Source organism: Macrobrachium rosenbergii, chromosome 31, assembly GCF_040412425.1.
Source record: "Macrobrachium rosenbergii isolate ZJJX-2024 chromosome 31, ASM4041242v1, whole genome shotgun sequence".
Classification (NCBI taxonomy): domain Eukaryota; kingdom Metazoa; phylum Arthropoda; class Malacostraca; order Decapoda; family Palaemonidae; genus Macrobrachium; species Macrobrachium rosenbergii.
In genome coordinates, this window is record NC_089771.1 from 33440384 (window position 1) to 33458694 (window position 18311).

At 38.8% G+C, this 18311-nt stretch overlaps 1 protein-coding gene across 1 annotated transcript in view; it reads right to left on the minus strand.

The window, feature by feature from the left end:
* LOC136855531 (uncharacterized) overlaps positions 1-18311 on the minus strand; it is a 106832-nt gene that overhangs the window by 16665 nt on the left and 71856 nt on the right. The gene's annotated exons all lie outside the window — the stretch shown is intronic.

The following is an 18311-nucleotide window of genomic DNA, read 5'->3' on the forward strand; positions in this document are numbered from 1 at the left end:
GAGAGAGAGAGAGAGAGAGAGAGAGAGAGAGTGACTGCTAAGGCAATGGTGAAGAAAGAGATTAAGGGAATGTTGGAGAGAGAGAGAGAGACTGCTAAGGCAATGGTGAAGAAAGAGATTAAGAGAGAGAGAGAGAGAGAGAGAGAGAGAGAGAGAGAGAGAGAGAGAGAGAGAGCTAAGGCAATGGTGAAGAAAGGGATTAAGGGAGTGCTGGAGAGAGAGAGAGAGAGAGAGAGAGAGAGAGAGAGAGAGAGCGCAATCACACGAGTGTGGGTAAAACCAAACCTATCATAATGTACGCCTTTCTCCCTAATCGGGCAAACGTATCATATAAAAACATATATAAATATTCACGGAAAATATTTCAGGATCAAATTCATATAAATCGGTCGCTTCGATGTGTGTGTAATTCAGGAAATTCATTAACTACGCGAAACCGAATTCCAGAGTTTCTTTCGTGTCGAATACACGGTTAAAATCTCTCCCCCCAAACCCCACTTTCCGTACCATCTCACAATAAAACGGGAAATGATTCCATTTGCATATGCAATTTCTCCTCAATCGCAAATTCACCCCACGCCCCCACACACACAACCTTTCCCCCCTCCCCTCTCCCACACCCTCGTCAAATAAAAGAATGCTGTTTGCATTAATCATGTTCTTTGCTAACTGAATACATTATTAACCACTTCAGGGGCGACACGCTGCCATTGGCAGTGTTTCGTGAAATGCACAGACAGCATTCGTCGCTCTCTCTCTCTCTCTCTCTCGTGTTTTGCCTGATGCCCAAGACATTATTTGTCATTAAATATTTCAGAGGTAATCTGTCACTTTTCTGAGATGGGTTACTTACATATTTCAGAGGTAATTTGTCATTTAAATATTTCAGAAATATTCTGTCATTTAAATACTTCTGAAATAGATCACCTGTCATTTAGGTACCTCTGAGATAGGTCATTTACATACGTATTTCAGAGGTAATCTGTCACTTAAATATTTCAGAGGTAATCTGTCATTTAAATATTTCAGGGGTAATCTGTCATTTAAATATTTCAAAGGTAATCTGTAATTTAATTATATCAGAGAGACTGGGACGCTGCAAAGAACCTTAAGTAATGCCTACAGTGCACCACATGAGGTGCACTGGCGGCACTAACCGCCCCCCAAGCAAAATAAGGAAAAAATATAAGGAAAAACTACAATAAAGCGAAGTTCTTGCAACTTCACAGATGGAGTATGACAGAATTTCATTGAAAAGACATTAAGCCATTTTAAATCAATGCATTTTTCAGTACAATACCTGACAAGACATGATTGGCATGTCCTGAATAAACTATTTACATTTACACATTTTTATTTTTACGATACTGCTCAGTAATTCTCATTCAGAACATGATTCCTATATGTTAAAAGCCCACGCGGGCCACTCTGCCCTAAAATGGAAAACTGCAGTATCTGCAAAATTTTCGAAATTGAGATATGCCACCTATTGGGCTCGTGAAACACTAATACACAAGTTACTGCAGTTTCAGAGTGATTCTTCAAATGCTTTATTTAGGGGGTCCCATTTGCAGGGTCTACAATACCAATAGTAAGGCAAGGGAAAACTGCAGTATCTGCAAAATTTTCGAAATTGAGATACGCCACCTATTGGGCTCGTGAAACACTAATACACAAGTTACTGCAGTTTCAGAGTGATTCCTCGATGCTTTATTTAGGGGGTCCCATTTGCAGTATCTGCAAAACCAGTAGAGTAAGGCAAGGGAAAACTGCAGTATCTACCATTTTTCTCAATTTTGTATTTTGCAGATATTGCAGTCTTCCATTTTAGGGCAGCGACTGACTTGAAATTCAAGCTTCCACAGAAATATGGAAAGCAGAAGCTGAATAGGACAGAAATTTGCATACAGTTACGATTAACTGATCAAAACTGATCAGTAATGAGATTTTAAAAATGTAAGCTTTACTAAAGGTGCCTAAGAACTCGACGGTTGATCATCACGAGCAAAAAATGTTCATCGACAAAGTTTTGTGTAAGAAATTCAAAAGGCTGAAACGGGAAAATGGTCCCGACTTCTCACGCGTAATAAAGTTATTAACGAGTGAAACTTAATGCCGTGATTACAAACTTTAAACACAAACTTCGCACGAGATTTATAAAGGAATGTTCATAAGAATTTGCAAGTAAGATTAGATGTTTATATTTTAAGTCTTGTACAGGTATATCTATCGTAGTTTTCATTGCAAATGAGCGTTGAATATTTTAAATGACACTAAGACGAAATCAACCAAATTTAGTACGATCATCAACAGATGGAATCAGCTGAGCCTTTTCAATTTCAATGGCAGTCAGAACCTCATTATCTATGCTTGTATAACATACATTTACACTTGTTATCAAACAACTGTTATCAGTGGTTCTCAGCTAGGGGGGAATTTCAGGGGAGGGGGAAATTGTGCCCACAGATTGGCAGGCTCAAACTGGCTCTAGGACCACACATGAAACTTTAACCACTGGCCGGTGGTGGCCTATCCTATATCGTTACCAGAAGCACGATTATGGCTAGATTTCACCTTAAATAAAATAAAAACTACTGAGGCTGGAAGGCTGCAATTTGGCATGTTTGATGACTGGAGGGTGGATGATCAACATACCAATTTGCAGCCCTCTAGCCTCAGTAGTTTTCAGGATCCGAGGGCGGACAGAAGTGCGGACAGAAAAAATGCGGACAGAAAAAGTGCGGACAGACAGACAAAGCCGGCACAATAGCTTTCTTTAACAGAAAACTAGTAAAACTGGTGTGTTGGGGGGAGGGTTTTTTTTTTTGGAGATTTAAGGGGTAAGGGGGGGTCTAGCAGACATTTGTTTCTTCAACAAACCCGCAATTTTGCGGGACGGAATTAAAACCAACTTTTCACCTGACAGCTGAAAGTTACTGTTATCCTAAAGCAGGATTTACGAAGGAAAACAAACGGCTTAATGCGTCTTTGTAAACAAACTCCCCTGTCTGGGGGAATAAGTAAGAGGAGATTCTTATAAAATAAAAAAAAATAAAAAAATGAAAATGGAAAAAGTTGTTAAGAGGCGAGAGGACATTTCTTCCCAGAAACTGCTCCAGGGAGGTCGTTCATTTTGTATATTTTTACAGTTTCAGTTACGTGAACGGTTGATTAGTGTGGTTATATAATAGCTTCTACGTGCGTCTTCAAATACTGTGAAAAATGACACCCCACATTACATATATAAAAGTCAAAAACACTTTCACACTAGCTCTCTCTCTCTCTACACACCACACACACAATTATATATACACATACATACCTAACGTATGTATATTTGTGTATATATAGGTATATATGTGTGTGTATGTGTAGAGAGTAACAAAGTCACAGACAGTTAAAACAGTAGGTAGGGTAACACCTTCACATGACAAAAGATAAACAGATTATTTGTAAAAAATCTGCGATTTATTTCTGATTTTTCTATTGGAAACTGATATAGGTGAGGATTCAACTACCGGTCAAAAAGCCATATCTGTAAATAACGCGCTGGCAATGATCTGACAATCTGTGATTGTTTGTACTGTAGAACCATAGAATATATGTCAGATTACTGCCACTCTGTACTGTAGAACCATAGAATATATATATATATGTCAGATTACTGCCACTTTGTACTGTAGAACCATAGAATATATATGTCAGATTACTGCCACTTTGTACTGTAGAACCATAGAATATATATATGTCAGATTACTGCCACTTTGTACTGTAGAACCATAGAATATATATATGTCAGATTACTGCCACTTTGTACTGTAGAACCATAGAATATATGTCAGATTACTGCCACTTTTTACTGTAGAACCATAGAATATATATATGTCAGATTACTGCCACTCTGTACTGTAGAACCATAGAATATATATATGTCAGATTACTGCCACTTTGTACTGTAGAACCATAGAATATATGTGTCAGATTATTACCACTAAGAATCAGTTATCTTGAAAATGTCAGAGAAGAAACCTTTTGCCATTTTTTTCTTGTGGTAGTTTGCATAAATTATTTCTTTTTATATAATATCTAATACATGTGTGAACGATCTTGCACTCGTCTTATAATAATATTTACTTTATTTTAATCTGTATATACACACGATACTACATTTTACTAAAATAAAACCACAAAGAACTATTTTAGGGTTACTCAGGCTCTCTCTGACAAAGAACAGAGAAAGCTCTACCACAGATTTTGCCCACAAAGGACAATGACCTTTGCACAACCTCACGAGAGAGAGAGAGAGAGAGAGAGAGAGAGAGAGAGAGAGAGAGAGAGAGAGAGCGCTTGCTTCTTCCAGAATAGCAAGCCACATTGATCAACAACAATAACTATAATTAATAACATACCAGGTTATACACGGCTAGTTCAGACAGAAACAATGAATATATTATCAGTCAGATATTAGAAATTCCAAAGAAACTCTTTCCATGATTGGAATCGCGTTCCAGAAATGTAGGAATGTGAAAATAAACGGGAATGTGATTTCTAATTAACTTGAATGCCAGTTACATTCATTATTATTCATTATTAAACTGAAATTTACCAGAGGCGAAAATATTATAATTCATGTTTACATATATATATATATATATATATATATATATATATATATATATATATATATATATATATATATATATTACCTTTCACCTACATGATAATTCGACGTCGTTGAATTGAGGTATTAAACGAATCAAGGAATTTACATTTCAATTACGCCGTATTAATCATTACATAATTATTTTCAGTCAGAATTATAATTTTCGTATTTTTTCATCAAAGTAATAATAAGGCAGAGTTTAAATAAGTGAATGTATGTAAATAAGTCTGCAAGTTAGCCATTAGACGTGTTTATATTTAATTTGTGCAATAAAAAAAATCAGCAGATTTCTCATGCAATCCCAGCTGTCTATTCTGATATGTAAATCTTCGTGGAGAGAGAGAGAGAGAGAGAGAGAGAGAGAGAGAGAGAGAGAGAGAGAGAGAGAGAGAGAGAGAGAGAGAGTAATGACTCTCTTGGAAACTCTTCGGTGTTAACCGGATCAAGAACCATTCGGCAATAAAAAGTAAATATTTATCATACCAAATATTTCAGATTAGAAATTCCCATCTGGTCTCGAATTCCCTTCAGCAAATCAGTTGATATTCCACAAATATCGCGATTAAGCGAAAAGGCCCAGTTATTTTCGACGTACATTACAGCGTGAACATGATGCTATTTCTGTAAGGAAAAACATCCCCTACAAAAAAAAAAAAAGTCTTCCTTCCTTCCATTCCAGCAAAAGCATTCAAGAGCCATTCCTCCTCCTATCACCATCCCACTAAATGGGAAAAAAAAAAAAAAAAAGCATTGATTGTCTTCAACGATCCTGCAATTAACCTAAACGACGGACGATCAGTGGGAGAGAAGGTGCCAATCTATTATTCCCCCCCTACAGCCTTCAAACTCGCGAAACTGAAACTTCACCCCTTCCAATACTAAAGAATAACTCGGCGAGAAAAAACAAACTGAGGAAGCTTCCTTATGCTCCGCTCCCGGGAGTACACCCCATCCCACCCCACCTAAGTCAACTCCTGCTACCCCCACCCCGCCACCTCTTTCTCCCCTGCGCAACGGACGCGAGAATTTAAAAAAGAGGGAGAAATGTAAATACAAAAGTGCAAGCTCCCCTGGGGATCATCTCGAATACGAAAATGCGGAATGAGAAGGCGAAAGCAGTCGCAGGCTATTTCTTATGTTTAAAGCTGAAAGCCAGACGGATTGAAGCACGGAAGATGGGGGAAAAATTGGACGTATAACAATATATGAACTCGCTAAAATAAAAAGCCGCAAAATCGCGCGCTTTTTCCACGAGCAGAGTTCTTGGCGTCCGTTATTTTAAAAGGCGGGTTGTATAATTGCTATCGATGACTTAGGCATATGATTGCAAGTTTACTGACCATTAAAAAACAGCAGATGATGTTTGTTGACGACCGCTGGCTGTCATAAAAAAGAAAATAATTGACATTGCAGATGTGTACGCTCGACCACAAGCACGCCTGAATGAGAGGGGTGACCGGCGCGTGCATGCAAGTCAACGAATGCAAAGTTCAGGCCAGAATGCGGGAGAACTAGGGAACTGAAGAGAAATGAAATGGAGGGAAGGAAAAGTAAAGAGAGGAGGCGGGAGAGATGGACAGAAGCGAGAACTGAACTGGTATATAAAGGACACATGGCGACTATGCATTTTCAGTGGGAGGAGGAGGAGGAGGAGGAGGAGGAGGAGGAGGAGGAGGAGGAAGAGGGGTAGAAGGGGAGGAGCAGAACAATGGGGGAGGAAGACGTCAGGGAAAGGAAAGGAATGGAAAGAGAGAGGGGAGGGAATGGAAGAGGAGGAAAGACGAAAGAATGGAACGTTTCCCGCCAAGATCAGCAAATAACGAATAGGGAGTTCATGGGTGAGTGAAGGGGCCTCATTTTTGCCATTTGACGAAAACAAATTATTTTGGAGAGAGAGAGAGAGAGAGAGAGAGAGAGAGAGAGAGAAATGGATAAAAGAGAGAGGGAAAATAAAATGGATAAAAGTGCCATTTGGAAAGCTAACGAAAGACGTCTAAATATTCCAGAAAATTATTGAGAGAGAGAGAGAGAGAGAGAGAGAGAGAGAGAGAGAGAGAGAGAGAGAGAGAGAGAGAGAGAGAGAGAGAGAGGTTTAAACGTGCTGGGACAGCAAGCTATGTAAGATAACATGTCTAGAAAGTTCTAGAGAGAGAGAGAGAGAGAGAGAGAGAGAGAGAGAGAGAGAGAGAGAGAGAGGAAGCAGTGTCACAGCAATGACACTCACTCACTCTTCTCTCCCTCTCTCTCTCTCCCATTCCTTATTTTTCCAGTCTAACTTATTTTTAAAAAGGGTCCTATTCTTATCCCTCCCCCCCTCTGACATTCTCCAATTCCGGCAGAAATGGCGCCCCGAACAATATACACCCGAAAAACTCCTCTCATCCCGAGATAAAAAAAAAAAGAAGGCGGACATTTCTCGCTTCATGTCGAGACACTGATAGCTTCAGAATTTTATTCTAATGTTCATTACTATAACAGCCTTGTCTGTGGACAGAAGTATTTTTTTTACAGACGCGCAACCTGAAAGAAGATTCTCTTCTGCAATGTTTTTTTAACTGGAAAAGATGCCTTAAAGAATTTCTTTATCTGCTTTCCATTAACTGACAAGAGTTGTCAGGAGAAGCAGCTCTTTCTTGCCTGTGCATTCTTTGTGTCAAAGCTGTGTTGGTAACTCACTCTCTCTCTCTCTCTAATTTGACTGAGAGGTAACCCTGCACCTAAACCAGAATCCCAGGCGTCAATACTGCCAATACTTGCGGCGCAATTCAGCCAAAATTAGTGTTTCCCGAAGGCATAAAATCTAAGGAACGAATCGGCCGATACAGTATCTTCAACGTGGAACGGAAAAAACATTGAAAAACCGACCAACGTGTGAAGCAAAACAGCTAAAATCTGTACAGCGAAGCAGACAAAACTGGTGGTCTGAAATGGCCCAATTGTGCGCTATAAAAAAGATGAGGTGTATGGCAATAAGCAGGAGAGATCCGTCAACGGAGAAGTTGCTAAAGAAGGGTAACAAAAAAAAGGAATGAAAGGAGAGTGGACAGGCGGGATCTGTACCCAAATAATCCCCATAAAACAGTCAGGAAGACATAAAATCTGGGGCAACACAACAACGACTGAACCCGGTCCATTCTCGAGCGCGTCGATTTCAGCATTTTCTTCAGAACGGGATGTGGGGAGCCTGACGCTTTTCATGGGAAAGCATCCTTGGGGGGAAAGAATGAGCGGGTTCATAATATCTGAATTGAATATAGAATTTAGGGCAAAGGCCAAGCGCTGGGACCTATGAGGTCAATCAGCGCTGAAATGGAAATTGACAATAAAAGGTTTGAAAGGTGTAACAGGAGGAAAACCTCAAAGCAGTTGAACTGCCCCTAGCTGCAACCCCCTTTCGTTCCTTTTACCGTACCTCCTTTCATATTCTCTCTCTTCCATCGGGGAAAATAATTTGAATTTGCCGTTGTAAATGTAAAATAGTTCAGTGGCGTCTCGCGTTCTTAATTAAATCTTTACGCCAAAGGAAGGAATATTTTTTTATGTCAAGAGCTTCGCGCGGCCATTGCATAAGGAGACGAAGTCCTTGCATTAGTATATTGAAGGAGGAAATTATTTAATAAATGCAAAAGTGGCAACTGCGTCTCACATCCTGACGAAAATAAATCCTCACATTGGACAGAGAAAAAATACTTTTTATATATATATTTTTTTTTATTTGGAAACTGAAAATGATTTGAGAACGAAATTTGAAAACTGAAAATGATTTGAGAACGAAATTGTGTGTTAACGGGAGGTTTCCTCAGTAGAAAACACTGCATGTAAGAAATAAAAAATGCGCCGAAGTTCCTTCGGCGTAATCGAGTTTTCTGTACATTGTATAATCAAGGCTACTGAAAATAGATCTGTCTTTCGGTGGTCTCGGTATAATGCTGTATAAGCCGCGGCCCGTGAAACTTTAACCACGGCCCCGGTGGTAGCCAGACGCATGGTTATGGCTAACTTTTAACCTTAAATAAAATCAAAAGTACTGATGCTAGAGGGCTGCAATTTGGTATGTTTGATGATTGGAGGGTGGGTGGTCACCATATTAATTTGCAGCCCTCTAGCCTCAGTAGTCTTTAAGATCTGAGTTTTGACAGAAAAAGTGCGGACGAACGGACAAAGCCGGCACAATAGTTTTCTTCTACAGAAAACTAAAAATCACACTATAAATTCCTGGAAATATTAATTTTCTATGAATCATCATCGCTGAAAGCGTGCAAATATACCATTACCAAACACAGGGGTTTAATTAAAAGAGAGAGTAATGCATTTTCCCTTATAAATAATAACGCGTACGTGAACGTTAGCAAGAATAAGGTCATGACGTTAGATCGAAACTAGGAATATGGACCAATGATATTTAACATTTATATAAAAAAAGGAGCTGGTTCTTAAGTGTATTAGAAGCAACTTCCAATGGTTGGTTCTTATATGTATTATTGGTAACTCATCAGTTGGTGGGATGAGTAAAAATAGGAAAATAGCAATTGTGACCAAGACAGCAGAATGGTCCTTCAGAAAGACCTTAACAGAAGTATCTGTGGAGGTCCAAGACGGAATGCAGCGACGAATTCTAAATGTAACACAGCAATGAATTCTAAATGCAATTTTTTGTACTGAAAGGAAGACAGCTGTCATAAGGGCTTAAGACCCAACTAGCGAGGAACGTGTAGATACGACAAAGTATAAAAAAAAAAAAGGTTAGCATAATGACGGAAAGACGTATGAATGTGTTTTACAATAAAAGACGACAGATTTGTAAATTGTATAATTATTCTGAAGAGTCGGCAAAAGGTGAAAAGGACGGAATGGAGACGCGGGCTGTGGTGCTAAGACGGAACGGACCCCACAGCAAGCGGGAAGTACCTGAGAGAGCGTGCAAGAGTGCTGGTGGCGCAGTCTGTTTGAGGGGCAAGGGGTGGGTGGGGTGGGGTGGGGTGGGTGGGGGTGTTAGGGGAAGAGACACGAACTGCTGCTGCTGCTACTGATGAGCCGTCTGTATAGGTATTGTGAGGAGAACCGTGTCACGGAACTCTTCTTGCAAAGGGAAAGTGTCCTGGACTCAGAAGTTATGGAAGGCTGTGGGTTGTGACAGCTGGTTGTACTCTGTCTCTCTCTCTGGCTTAAAAAAGGTCGTTTGTGTATTTTAATCATTCAACATCAGCTTAATTTTGTTTAATTATTTTTTTAAAGTTGCACTCTTCTTGTAAAGGGGAAATATCCTGGACTCAGGAGTTATGGAAGGCTATGGTTTGTGACAGCTGGTTTACTCTCTCTCTCTCTCTCTATCTCTCTCTCTGACTTATAAAAGCTCGTTTGTATATTTTAATCATTCAACATCAGCTTAATTTTTTTTTTAAGTTTTCCATCTTAGCTAAGGATGTATTTTTGCACTTTTTCAAACTGGTATTAATTTTTCTAAGAAAAAACGTTGGAAAGATTGACTGAAAAGAGGTGCTGGAAAAGGACCTTACTAACCATTTAGCTTTGTGTGTGCGTGTGCGTGTGTGTGTGTGTGTGTATGTACCAGAGGAGAGTAGTGAGCGTACACATACAAAATATGTGGTAACTATGCCTTAAAGAAAGGTTGTCAAGCATCTTTCGATTAAATACACCTGAGTATAGTAAGCTGGCATATTGCAATAAATCAATCCATTGCAACAATGGAAATAAACATAGGTGACAGGAAGAGAAAACGTAAAAAAAAAAAAAAAAGAATTGGTAGAATTACAATACCCAAGATGATACCTTCCCATATGAGAAAACAGCGAGACGAAAAAACTTATTGCATACAACTAAAATGTGCAGATCTTAGTTGTTTGTGAAATACAACCGAAAAACTAATTGTACTTTTTAAAACATCCTATATACGTCCAAGTAAATGCTTTTTATTTTTTTGTTGGGCAAAAAGGGAACAGGTTTTAATCTTGAATATAGCGGCTATGGGAGCCTAAATGGATTCATATAATATGAATGTCAAAAAACTTTGATATGTTAAATTTTTCTTATACTAAATCAAAGTTTCTGATATAGGCAGGCATCCAAACTCAATTTGATTATAACCAGTCTAGAATTCACTTCATTCTATTGCCATATATGAAGGCTGGTGTGTGTTACTTTGCATTATAAATAAAACTGCAATCTTTCACACTGAAAGACCCAACATTTGTGATAAATTTGTTCACATTCAGCACCCGTATAAGGCGAGACATTCAATTTTTTTATGAATAATAATAGTAACAGCATTGGACCGGATGGTTCACAAGCCGAGGCGATATCATATCGGCTAGAATTTTCCAGACATTCGAAAACTCCAGCTTAAAGATCTTATCTCCGTGTCACAGAAATTCGTCAACAGCCCTCGACAGAAGGGACACACGAGAGGTGGTTGGGGTGGGGGGCACCGCCCTTGAAGTAAGGAACTTCACTGGGGTTCAAGTGGTGTCACAGAAGCAGCACCGACGATTTTTGGAAGCGAGTTTGCACGTTTAATCATTTCCATAGAGGCTTCGTGTCACCATATACACAAGTGTCCCAGTCACTATAAGCCGACACACACACATTCGGCCTTCTCCACTTGCACAAGACGCAATGAATCGATCAACTTTTCATCACTGTCACACTTCACGTTTCCCGAGCCGTGGATTTCCGTGGCCGCAGTTTCGTCTATCCGATAAATTCCACGGGTACGGGGGCGCGGGGGTGGTGGGGATAACGAACCGGTATCAGAGGGGATAGAGCGTGCTTCCTACCCACTCAACGGCTCACGGTCGACTGAAAGTCTGCAGGCTGAAGTCGAGACTCGACAGAGGGAGAAGAAGAAGAGAGAGAGAGTGTTCTCACCCAGACGAGCCAATCAAGCCTCGCCGAGAGGGTTGCATTCTCATTCTCACCTGCCATATGGATTCCAGCACCAACTTTATATGCTTCTTTAGGGGCGCGCTTCCATTCAACCACTCGTAGGCGCATCCCTAAAGAGAGTCGTCCCCATTTGCTTTTGGGAATAACCGTCATATTTTGTTATTCAATCAGCCGCGTAGACACCAGTTTCGAAAAACGCAGATGGAATGCAATCGACCGCCCCCAACAAGTCACGCTTGGTTTAAACAAATGAGGTTTGTTGGCTGGAAGACCGTTGAAGGGTAATGGAGGCTTCATTAATCTGTATTAGAAGCAGGGGTGGGTCAACTGGATATTACCAGACAGACATCATTTATTTGCTCTTAGCAAAATGAACTCGAAAGTCAAAATCACTCCTTGATGCATTTTCACGATAAAGTTTCGAACACGAGGAATCACACAATTATCTTTGTTAATCAATCTATTATTATTCGAAGAAAACATCAGCCATGTCAAGTTACATAAAAATGAACGAAAAATTAGTTATTCAACAAAATATAATACACTACAAAGATGTTTGCTCACAATAGCACAAGAAGGTCACTATAAAATAATGAGTATTAAGGTCCATTACACAACCAAGAAGACTGTTTTGGGATCTTGGGAAAATAAAATGACAATTGCAGTTCAATTATGGATACAAAGCTTATGGAGAATTGTCATAAGTACCACTTTTAGGAAAAAAAAAAATTTGTTGGTGCAATATCTAAAGCAATTTCTTTCAAATGAAAACCATATTCTTTGGAAGCTTGAATTTCAAATCAAGGGCTCTTTCAGGCCTGTTCCATATGTGTAGGTTTCATCTAAATAATAATAATAATAATAATAATAATAATAATAATAATAATAATAATAATAATAATAATAATGCCCGTTCCATATGAATAGGGTCCATCTCCTGAACTCTTGAATAATAATAATAATAATAATAATAATAATAATAATAATAATAATAATAATAATAATAATAATAATAATAATAATAATAATAATAATAATAATAATAATAATAATAATAATAATAGATAATAATAATAACTATCTATAACAGTTATGCATAACTACACCTGTGATAATAAAACAATTTTGTTGTTCAAAGCACCAAGACAGAGAGAGAGAGAGAGAGAGAGAGAGAGAGAGAGAGAGAGAGAGAGAGAGAGAGAGAGAGAGAGAGAGAGAGAGAGAGCTTTCTCCCCATCTCCACGTCACTCAACCACTCATACCCCAAAAAGGTCTCGACCCCATTCATTGAGGAAAGGTCGATAATTGGAAATTCTTATTCTGCCTTTTGAGGGTTTGACCTGGATTGTGTGTGTGTGTGTGTGTGTGTGTGTGTGTGTAAGTTTTATAACTAAATCCTGCTGTGGGTAAACGACGAGAACCTTAAGATTTTCGATTCTTCTGAGAGAGAGAGAGAGAGAGAGAGAGAGAGAGAGAGAGAGAGAGAGAGAGAGAGAGAGAGAGAGAAAGTGTAGGGTTTATATCTAAATCCTCTAAGGGACAAAGAACGAGAACAATAAGATTTATCGATTCTTCTGAGAGAGAGAGAGAGAGAGAGAGAGAGAGAGAGAGAGAGAGAGAGAGAGAGAGAGAGAGATTACAACATATGTTGAATACGTCAACGCTGATTATACAAAGTCACGGTCCGTCACATATGAGCCAGTGTTATATATTGTAGAAGACCATTCTGGTTTCAGAGTGTAAACAGATTCAAGTTCTAACTGCCTCAAGTTCTAACTGCGTTAAGAAAATCAAGTTCTAACTGACAAGTTATTTGTTATGAAAACTGGTTCTGACATAAGTTCCACTGTGTAAAGAAAATCGAGTTCTAACTGACTGACATAAGTTCAACTGTGTACAGAAAATCAAGTTCTAACTGACATAAGTTCAACTGTGTACAGAAAATCAAGCTCTAACTGACATAAGTTCAACTGTTCACAGGCTAACAAAAAGCCAATTACTTTTTATTTTAAATTAACCAACATTAGGCCACAAATATCGATCAATACTGAATTCACCACACCTTGGGAATAACTCAAAGGTTATTCAAGTTATTAAGTGCTTAAAAGCTGAAAGGTCAAAATCGACTGTTGATCGTAGTTTCTATACCAAAGGCCTAGGTGCGAATCCTGGACGGGGCAGAAGAATATAAATTTTAACTCCCTTTAAGTGAAAAGTTATTTTCAAGGTATTATGAATTAGACAATATGTGTGTGTGTATACATGCATACACACATATATACAATAATTATATACAGTATATATTGGGAAGGGAATCTGAGTAACTGTAGAACCCAAGGTGTAATGCACTGTTGAGCCAACGCTCCTTTATGTAAGTGAAGTGTGGATGCTGAATGCAAATGAAAGACAGACAAGCTGACGCAACCAAGAAACACTGTTCTACAGTGCTTGAAGTAATTGAAGAATCTAAAAAATGCAAAATCTTGAGATACCTGCAAGTTCTCTAAAAAGGTCCCCATAGGTGAAAGGATGAATCAGTTTTGAGATGGTTTGGTCATGTGGAAAGAATAGAGGACAAGAGAGCGACGAGTGCAGTTCGGTAGTGTCAGGAGAGAGGTTACGAAGACCACAGTGCCTGCTAGATCAATTGTTAAGGAAGTTTCCTGCACAGCTGCTCATCAACGCATCGGCAGTTACAAATCAGGATGTAACAGTAACTCTTATTTTTTTATAACTTTCTCCTTCCAGCAAAACATCTTAACGTTATATAAATATAATCTCGGACGATATATCTTTTCACCCATAAAGATTCTGGTTACAAAAGAAAGCTTGTTTTTTTATATCCTACGAGATTATATATGCTATTTGGTACCTTTATATACATACACATACACTAAATTGTAATAAATTGTATATATATATATATATATATATATATATATATATATATATATATATATATATATATATATATATATATATATATAGACATACACATTTATACCTATATTACCTGAGTGTGTAGGAGAGAGAGAGAGAGAGAGAGAGAGAGAGAGAGAGAGAGAGAGAGAGAGAGAGAGAGAGAGCTGAAATGAAATCTGCCGCACGCAGATCTCCGTCTTTCAATTAGCAAGGCTGCTGTGATGCAGACGAGATTAAAATTTGCTCTAATTTTTCCATTTCATATTAAAATATGAACGAACTTCCTATATATCCAGGGGCCCAGATATCGTTGTGCCTGTACAGTAAAGTTGTACGTACTTATCTCAATAAAAATCTGACATTACTTGTATAATATATACTAGAATGATATTGTTCTAGTTTATCACATAGACTCGCCTTGAAGCCTTTGCATTAACCAGTGTTCTCTAAGTAAACAATGATAAATTCTGACCACACTAAGTTGTGAACATACACCAAGTCTTGCACACACACACACACACACACACACAAACAATTAAGATATAACATGCATACAAGAAACAAACTACCACAATCGTTCATACAAGCACACACAAAAACAGATATGACCTACATACAAAAAAAAAAGTATCACAAACAATCATATACACACAAAGTAAGATATGACTTAAGTTACGACCTACATATAACTACTAAACACAACCCAAATGAAATCAATCTCACAACACCACGCCCACAAGCTACATATAACACATACACACACAAAGCACATTCGAACATACAAAGCACATTCGAATGCACAAAGCACATTCGTGCAAACAATGCCTATTCAAAAACACAATGCACATTCGAACACAAAATCCATTCAAAAACACAAAGAACATTCAAACACACAAAGAACATTCAAACACAAAAAGCACATTTAAACACAAAGCAGATTTAAACAAACAAAGCCCATTCGAGCTTACAAAGCACATTCACACACAAAAAGCCCATTTAAACACACAAAGCACATTCAAAGACACACAAAGCACATTCAAAACACACAAAGCACATTCAGACACACAAAGCACATTCAAAGACACAAAGCACATTCAAACACACACAGCCCATTCAAAACACACAAAGCCAATTCAAACACACAAAGCCAATTCAAAACACACAAAATCAATTCAAACACACAAAATCAATTCAAACACACAAAGCCAATTCAAACACACACAGCCCATTCGAACACACAAAGCCCATTCGAACACACAAAGCCCATTCGAACACACAAAGCACATTCAAACACACAAAGCCAATTCAAATACACAAAGCCCATTCAAACACACAAAGCCCATTCAAAACACACAAAGTCAATTCAAAACACACAAAGTCAATTCAAAACACACAAAGCCAATTCAAACACACAAAGCACATTCAAACAAACGAAGCACACCACTGACACAACAAACAAGAACCTCGTACCCAGACAAACACCCAACCGTGCCAATGCAGTGTTTAATAACACAAAGGTGCCCTGCCAACTGTAACTTCTGCCCCCAGCCAACTAATTTTAGGTGACAACACTCGCCTGTCTCCTTCAAGGCCACCGGCAGCTGATGTTTATTTTCCAAAGACGAAAAGAAAACTATTAGAAAACGAACGTTCATACTTCCAGAGAGAGAGAGAGAGAGAGAGAGAGAGAGAGAGAGAGAGAGAGAGAGAGAATCCCAATTTTAAATTAAACCAAATTTTTACTTTAAAGGAAAAATGATTTCCATTTTGCTGTGAAAAATATTAGAAAAAGAAAATACTTCCAGAGAGAGAGAGAGAGAGAGAGAGAGAGAGAGAGAGAGAGAGAGAGAGAGAGAGAGAGAGAGAGAGAGCAAAGAATCCCATCATAAAATGATTTTTAAAAAAATTTTACTTTAAAAGGAAAAATTATTTCCATTTTGTGGAAGGTTTCTGATCACCTTCAGAGACTTAATTTATAATAAAAATAAAGCAAAATGCAATGGCTTTATTTATAATAAAAAATAAAGCAAAATGCAAGGGCTTCATTTGTAATAAAAATCAGGCAAAATGCAAAAGCATATTAAATAAAGATTTCTCTATTTCAGCCTTCTCTTGCGCCACAAAGCTTCGTCAAAAAATCGGCTTATCAAAACTCACAACGAAGCAAACAAACATTCCCTTTGAATTCCTTTTTCATTCCAAATGACAGTGGAATCATTCCTGACATGATAAAGGTTGGGCCACTATCATGAGACGCTGTTCAATTACTGACGTAACCTGACGTACCTCGCTCGTGACGCAAAAACAAATGCGCAATCGAGTTTTTTTTGTAGTGTATAATCAAGGCCACCGAAAACAGATCTATCTATCGGTGGTCTCGGTATAATGCTATATGAGCCGCGGCCCATGAAACTTTAACCACGGCCCGGTGGTGGTCTATCGTATATCGTTGCCAGAAGCACGATTACGGTTAACTTTAACCTTAAATAAAATAAAAACTACTGAGGCTAGAGGGCTGAAACTTGGTATGTTTGACGATTGGAGAGTGGGTGATCAACATACCAATTTGCAGCCCTCTAGCCTCAGTAGTTTTTAAGATCTGAGGGTGGACAGAATAAAGTGCGGACGGACAGACAAAGCCGGCACAATAGTTTTCTTTTACAGAAAAAAAACTACTGAAACATTCCTTGAAATTAAATATGTACCCCGCAATGTAAAATGCTAAAAGTAATCTCACAGACCAGGTTCCTGAATTGCTTGAGTTGATTATTTTATTTTATTATTTTGGTTAGTGATTCTCCTTTGGTTAATGACTTTTTTCGGTAAGCTGATGATTACTTTTTCGCTAGTTAACGATTACCTTTCGGTTATGTTACTTTTTTTGGTTAGTTAATGATTACTTGTTGGTTAGCTAATGATTACTTACTGGCTAATTAATCAATACTTTTTAGCCAGTTAATTATTATTTCTTGCTTAATTAACGATTAATTTTTAGCTAGTTAATCATTAATTTTTGGTAAGTCAACGATTACTTTTTTTTGTTACTTTCAATCCCCGTTTCTTTACTTTCTCACAATTACATTTTAAGCAGCGATACTGAATCTTCCTTCGGGTTCGAGTTCTAATATAATATCCCTCTTTTCCTACAAAGCCTTTACCCAGTTGCCCATCCCATCCGCCTCCCCATAAAGAAATTCGCCCACGGCATACTATACCTCACCCTGGACACCCACCCTCCTCCAAGGCCTAGGATTGTCATGCAACATGACGTCGCCTCCGGCAGGAAAACACGACGTCGCCTTCGGCGGGAAAAACACGTCGTCGCCCTCGGCGGGAAAAACACGCCGTCGCCCTCGGCGGGAAAAACACGTCGTCGCCCTCGGCAGGAAAAACACGTCGCCGCCTTCGGTAGGAAAAACGCGACGTCGCCCTCGGCGGGAAAAACACGTCGTCGCCCTCGGCGGGAAAAACACGTCGCCTTCCTCGGCGGGAAAAAACACGACGTGGCCTTCGGCGGGAAAAACACGGCGTCGCCTTCGGCAGGAAAAACAGTGTCATGCAACACGACGTCGCCTTCGGCAGGAGAGAAAGAAACCACTCCCGCCCCCGGATTCATCGCCGTCTGGCAATGAGGGAAAACTTTAATGAGGAGTCGTCCGCCGGAATGAATTGCTGCTAAAGGTCAGAGGTCCAATTCGCTTCCATAGCACTGCCAAGGGATACGACGGAGGAGGAGGAGGAGGAGGAGGAGGAGACCATAAATAAATAAGCTAAGTATTTATAGACATATGTTAATGTAATAATGACATCAGGAACCGAGTCG